Consider the following 7,115-nt stretch of genomic DNA (forward strand, 5'->3'; position numbering starts at 1 on the left):
AATCCCAGCACTTTGGGAGGCTGAGATGGGTGGATTGCTTGAGTCCAGGAGTTCGAGGCCAACCTGGGCAACTTGGTAAGGCCCTGTAAAATTAAAAAAAAAAAAAAAAAAAAAGAGCCAGGCGTGGTGGCACATGCCTGTAGTCCCAGCTACTCGAGAGGCTGAGGTGACAGGATCACTTGAGCTCAGGAAGTGGAGGCTGCAGTGAGCTGTGATTGCATCACGTACTCCAGCCTCAGTGACAGAGCGAGACCCTGTCTCCAAAAAAATAGTTTGCTCCTCCAGCCGTCACGAATACGTGAACGACTCGGACCTTGTGAAAGTTTGGATTCTGATTCAGGAGGTCTGGGGTGAAGCTGGAGACTGCATTGCCAACCAGAGTCCAGCAATCGACTCTCAGCTTCTATGATGAAATGATTGTTAATTTTGTTAGATGCAATGGCAGTTCTGTGGTTAGTGCAAAGGCATCATTTTTTTAAAAAAAATGCATCAAATATGTTGAAAGCTCAAATGTCAGAATTGACTTACTTTAAACATTCCAGTAAACAGTAGGAGATGGCAAAATGTTAACAATGGCTGCATCTGGGTGGTGGGTATAAGAGGGCTTGTTTTTTTAGTCTCATTTTCCACATATTAGACATTTTTCATAATCTCTTTGGAAAAGCTCTCCAGCACCTGGGGCTGAGTACCTCTGGGACAGGCCCTGGAAGGTGGGTCGCTTAGGGCTTGATATCAGTTCCCAGCTGGTTGTCGAGTTCTTCAAGTGGGAATGGGCTGCGTGTAGCAGCATTTTTATTAGTTTTCAACCACAGTCACTTCTTCCTGTTGCCCTCTGGGTACTGGGAGGCACGTGGGAAGGGCTGGAATTCTGGGATCCCCCAGTATGGTTTACCTGCTCTGGGGCAACAGGGACAATTTAGGTTTCTAAGCAATATTCTGGCCGGGTGCTGTGGCTCATGCCTGTAATCCCAGCACTTTGGGAGGCCGAGGTGGGCAGATCACCTGAGGTCAGGAGTTGGAGACGAGCCTGGTCAACATGATGAAACCCTGTCTCTACTAAAAATACAAAAATTATCTGGGTGTGATGGTGGACACTGGTCATCTCAGCTACTTGGGAGGCTGAGGCAGGAGAATCACTTGAACCTAGGAGGTGGGGGTTGCAGTGAGCCGAGATCACGCCACTGCACTCCAGCCTGGGCAACAGAGTGAGACTCCATCTCAGAAAAAAAAAAATTCTTTGTTTCTGCTGTTTATTTGCTGACAGTGCATGTGTTTCTTTTCCCTACCATGCGTGGGTGGGCCTGCCATGTTCTTAAGTCCTCTTCCTAGAGGTTTTTATTTAACCCCTTCTGGGTCCCCACTCTGCCTGGTGGGGCTGGTGGACTGACCCGTCTTACTGCCAGCCCATGTGTGAGGCTTTACAGGGCAGCTCCTCTCCCTGTGGAGGACACGGCCTCTCTCGCTGCCTCCTGTGTCCCCTGCCCTTCCATGATGCCCAGCACATTATAGGCACTCAAGTGTGCCGAACACTGAATCTTACAGGTCTGGCTACTCCCAAGGACCCTAGCTCAGGGAGGTTGATTAACCCAGCCAAAGCCGCTGAGCTGCGGTCTGAACTGTGGAGCCAGTGCTGTCCAACATCCAAACACAGACAGTGGAGGTAGAATGCAAGCCCTGTGTGATTCTAAGTGTTTTAGAATTCACATTTTAAAAAGAGAAATAACATTAATATTAATATGCTTTGAACCTAATATGGCCAAAATACTATTTCTACATGGAATTTCTATTTCACAATTATTTTGGGGTAACATGGAAGAGATCAACGTGGTGATGGAACATTTCTGTATCTTCACTATAGATGGGAGAGTTGTTCTATAGTGATGGTCACATGGCTCTACGACCCTTGTGAGGAAATGACAGACTCCGACACACACAGTGTACCAGTGTCTGTTTCCCAGTTTGGATTAGGTGAGATAGAACCACAGGGAAACGTGGTGAAGGGTATATGAGACCTCTGTGCACTGTCTTTGCAACTTTCTGTTGAACCTATAATTATTTCTAAATAGTAGTGTTTTTTTTGAGATGGAGTCTCACTCTGTTGCTCAGGCTGGAGTGCAGTGCTGCGATCTCAGCTCACTGCAGCCTCGACCTCTCAGCCTCAAGCGATTCTCCCTGCCTCAGCCTCCAGAGTGGCTGGGACCACAGGTGCCCACAACCACTCTCGGCTAATTTTTGTATTTTTAGTAGAGACAGGGTTTTGCCATGTTGGCCAGGCTGGCCTCGAACTCCTGACTTCGGGTGATCTGCCCGCCTCGGCCTCTCAAAGTGCTGGGATGATAGGCTTGAGTCACTGCTCTTGGCCATAAAATAGTAGTTTAAAATTCAAGATTTTAAAATTAAAAAAGAAAAAACAACCAAGTCTTTGAACACTGCTGTGTCTTCACGCTTATGGCACATCTGGGTTTGGACCTGAGACATTCAAGTAGCGGGTGTGGCCCGAGGCCACAGTGTCAGACAGCCATGACCCTCGCTCCATGCCCCCAGCACAGCGTTCTTGAGCTGGGATTGCTGGAGGCTTGCACTGTCTCTCCCACAGACTGGTTGCCTGGTAGATAAGCTACTGCCCTGCTTTGAGCTTCAGTTTGTGTATTTGTTAAGTGGGAAGAATGGCAGTGCCTATCGCAGAGTGGTGGCTGCCAGGGTTAAGTGGGATGCTGTGTGTTCAGCACTTAGCATGGGCCTGGCCCATAGGTGGGTGAATGTGAGCCTGGCCCACATCTACTGATATTAATCATATTTACAATCCCAAATGGCATCTTCATCTGGTTCTGCCTAATGTTAGAAAGCCCTGCTGCCTCCCTCTGTTAATCTCCCTGAAACAGTCCATTCCTGGCCATCTCTTCTCCTTTGAACTGCTGGGCAGGAACCTCTATGCATTTAGCCTGGGCACCGAGTCCCTGGTTGCCCTCGATGCCTGGTGCCTTCTGGAGAGGTGGCTTGCTGCCTGCCTGTCTGCTTGGAGGCCAGACCTTCTGTAAAGATCCGTGCAAAGCCTCTTTCGAAACTAAGGACTTCCGTCAGCAGCCCTGGCTGTGCCTTGTCACTGGGCATGTTTACCATATAAGGCGATCCCTGCAGAGGCAGGGACCCAGGTAAGCAGGTGGCCTCACAAGCCTCGCTCCACTAAGCCGCAAAGGCTCCCCAGCTGAGTGCGTGCACAGAGGACTTCAGCAACTAGGAGATTTTCTCACCTTTTATGGTCTTAGAAGAAGAAAGACCTGTGTACCACAAAAGCAGAAACAGCCTTAGCGCAGTGAGAACTGTGGGTTGAACTCACAGCAACTCTTGTTGCAAAAGCAACTTTTGTGAGAAGCCCAGGATGTAGCTAACTCTGCAGGGTGCCTGGTGCCCAAGATAAAGTGACTGTGGAGCTGTGAGCCCGGAGTTCCTGTGCAGTGGCAAGACAGCAGCTGCAGAATTTAAGTTGGGGGGGCTTTTGGATGGGGCATAACCCTCCCCCATGACCCCTCCTTAGCCTCGTGCTCACCCACAGGGTCTTCCCCACACCGTCCCCCAGATCAGGCTTCCCCACTGTCCTTGAAGCCTGTACTGTCGTCAAAGAACATCACCTCCCTCCACCCCCGTTATTTTCATCCCAGTTCTGGGCTGCGGGCCATGGAAGCCAAGGTGGGGTAGAGAGTGGGCAGGAGGGTCTTGGGGACACCTGAAAGGTGAGGGAGGGAAGAACATGGGGACATGTGTTCCAGGCAAAATGGAAAGGCCAGTGTGAAGGAGTCGAGCTGGGCCATGCGTGTGGGGAGAGAGGGCCATGGAAAGGCCGGGGTGAAGGAGTTGAGCTGGGCCATGCGCATGGGGAGAGACCAGGCTCAGATGGTGGGAGCTGAGTGAGAGGTCAGCCTAGGGTGGTGGGCAGTCGTGGAAGGGTTTTAAAGTAGGGGAGAGGCAGGATCCATTGTACCTGGGGGAATCGAGGGGGGCAGGAGCAACCAACTCACCATTTGTTCATTCAGTAGCCATTTCTTTTTCTTTTCTTTTTTTTTTCCACTGGCTCTGTCACCCAGGCTGAAGTGTGGTGACACAATCACAACTCACTTTAGCCTCTATGTCCTAGGCTCAAGCAATCTTCCTGCCCCAGCCTCCAGAGAAGCTGGGACTGGAGACGTGCACCACCACATCCCAGCTAATTTTTGACTTTTTGTAGAGATGAGGGAACTCCCTGTGTTGCCCAGGCTGGTCTTGAAATCCTGGGCTCAAGTGATCCTCCCATCTTGGCCTCCCAAAGTGCTGGGATTCCAGGTGTGAGCCACCATGCTCGGCTAAGCAGCTGTTTCTTGAGCCCCAGCTGTGGGCCAGACCAGGCCTAGGTGCAGGGGACATAGACGTGACGTCCCTGCACTCAGGCTCTATGTCCTGGTGGGACTTAGAGGACAGGGTGACAGTCTCCCTCAGCCTTTCGGACGCTGCTTTTCCTTGGCTGACCTTTCCTGGATTTTTCTTGTTGTCTGAAAGACCACCATGGTGGCTAAATGGTAGAAAGGAAAGCTTTGCGGGGGTATCAGTTTGCAAACCGGAAAAGATGGTCTCCAATGTGTGCCATAGGTACCGTCTCTTCAAAGAGGGGAGGAACAGGCTGGGTTTTATGCTTCACAGGGCCTGTAGCCCACAGTGGTTACACATATTCAGCAGGTCTGGGGGGAAGTGATATTTATGAAGGGAGCAGAGTGCATGGGCAGTGGTTAAACACATGTAACATACATGTAACATACCTGGCATGTTCACATTGGAGTGAGGTTAGCATTAAAGAGAGGTGGAACTTGGCTCTCTGCGTGGAAAGGTGAACTGTAGGGCACACACTTTGTGGGTAGCTTCTGTAAGCTGCCGAAACAGCCTTAAGGTCTGTAATTACTTCTCGGAAAAGAATGTAAGTCCATTCCTTCCTCCGGTCAGAGTTGGAGCGGTTGGATAATTTGCCTGATAGCTCTAGTTATTAGGGTGTTTTGCAAACGTGTTTTTTTCTTGTAGCCATAGGGATTTAAAAATTTGCCAGGCCAGGTGCAGTGGCTCATGCCTGTAATACCAGCACCTTGGGAAGCTGAGGCGGGCAGATCACTTGAGGTCAGGAGTTCGAGACTAGCCTGGGTAACATGATGAAACCCTGTCTGTACAAAAAATATAAAAATTAGCCAGCCATGGTGGCACATGCCTGTAATCCCAGATACTCGGGAGGCTGAGGTGGGAGAATCGCTTGAGCCCAGGAGGCAGAGGTTGCATTGAGCTAAGATCGCATCAGTGTATTCCAGCCTGGGTGACAAAGTGAGGCTGTCTCAAATAAATAAATTTGGCCAGGTGTGGTGGCTCACGCCTGTAAACCCAGAACTTTGGGAGGCCGAGGCGGGCTGACCACGAGGTCAGGAGTTTGGGACCAGCCTGGCTGACATAGTGAAACCCCATCTCTACTACAAATGCAAAAATTAGCTGGGTGTGGTGGCACGCGCCTATAGTCCCAGCTATTCAGGAGTTTGAGGTGGGAGAATTGCTTGAACCTGGGAGACGGAGGTTGCAGTGAGCTGAGAGCATGCCGTTGTACTCCAGCCTGGGTGACAGTGAGACTGTCTCCAAAGAAAAAAAAAAAAAAATTAATTTCCCATGCTAGCTGGGCCCTGAACCTTGAACCCTGGAACCACAGGTAACTTTGTTTCCTTAACCTTATGTCCATCTTAGCTGATATAGGGGCATCTATTTTGGTCTCTCAGATCACACTTCCTATCACCTCTGAAAGGATCCTGACTTGTTTTACCTGGGTAATTCAGAGGTAGGAAGAGGCAAGAACCCCAAGTTACTATTTTGTGCCCTAAGCTTTGAAAACCGCTGGGCCTTTCCCGCCTCCCCCCCACCCCGCCACCCGTTGTAGGTTTTCACTTTGTTCTCACACCATGTGTGAGAATTGTCCCCCAGTTCTCACGTCTACCTCCACTGTCCTAACTGAACCTGGTGCTCCGGCCAAGCAGTTAGGAAATGGTTTCCAAAAGCAGAAAAAAATGATCTAAGAGTACAGAATAGGGAGTAGAAGGGCAGCCCCCCAGCAGCAGAGGCGGACAGGCACCACCTCAGCCAGGTGCTCAGGGGTGGCATCGGCGACCAGGAGTCACACTGATAATTCTGGCCCTTGACAGGATGTGGTGAGAAGGGCCACTTCACCTCCAGGGTCTGTCTCCCAAACCCATAACCTCCGTCCAATCATGAGGAGACCATCAGCCGAATGGCAATAGTGGGGGACACGTGGCTGAATCCCTGACCAGGACTCCTCAAATTGTCAAGGACATCAAAACCAGTCTGAGAAACCGCGAGAGCCAGGAGCAGCCCAGGGACACCTGATGGCTAAATGTCTCATGGGACCCGGGGTAGAAAAGGATATTAGGCAAACACGAAGAAGAGTGAATAAAATGCAGATGACTTACTAATACATGAATTGGCTCCTTCATGGTGACAGATGGACCAGAGTCATGTCAGATGTTAAGGTGTGCTGGAAGAGGGTGCGGGTTGCACAAGAACTCTGTGTCATATTATCAACAGTCCTTTATGTCTAAAACCATTGTAAGATTTCTTGTTGTAAAAACCACCACCGTAGCAATGTGTTTTTGCAGTGATCGCGAGCGCCACCTCGTGGACACAGGTAAGCATTGGCCGTGACCAACCTCCCGGGAAAGGAAGGAACAATTGCGGAGGATCGATGATGCGATGAGCCGCTGTGATTGATTCCGGTCTTGGGAAATGGAAAAGGCCGCTTCCTGCCCCGCAGTGGCTCCCAGTCCGGTGGAGGGAAATGGTGCGAGGCAAATTCAGGACTCCTGGTCACAGCCAGCATCTGTTCCATCTTTACCTGGGGTTAGGGACCGAGCTTACGGATCCCATCTTAATTTGTCCAAGGCAGTCTGGAGGGGTGCCACGATGCAGTCAGCCGTGTTTCCTGCTGCCCCTCAAACCTGCTCAGTGGGAGTGGGGGGAAGAGGGCCGCCTTCTTGCCCCTTCTTTCCCCGCTATGAAAAGCCCAGACCTTTCCCGTGGTTTTTTTTTTTTTTTTTTTTTTTTTTTTT

The sequence above is a fragment of the Rhinopithecus bieti genome, unplaced genomic scaffold, assembly GCF_001698545.2.
Source record: "Rhinopithecus bieti isolate Rb0 unplaced genomic scaffold, ASM169854v2 scaffold_1618, whole genome shotgun sequence".
Lineage (NCBI taxonomy): Eukaryota > Metazoa > Chordata > Mammalia > Primates > Cercopithecidae > Rhinopithecus > Rhinopithecus bieti.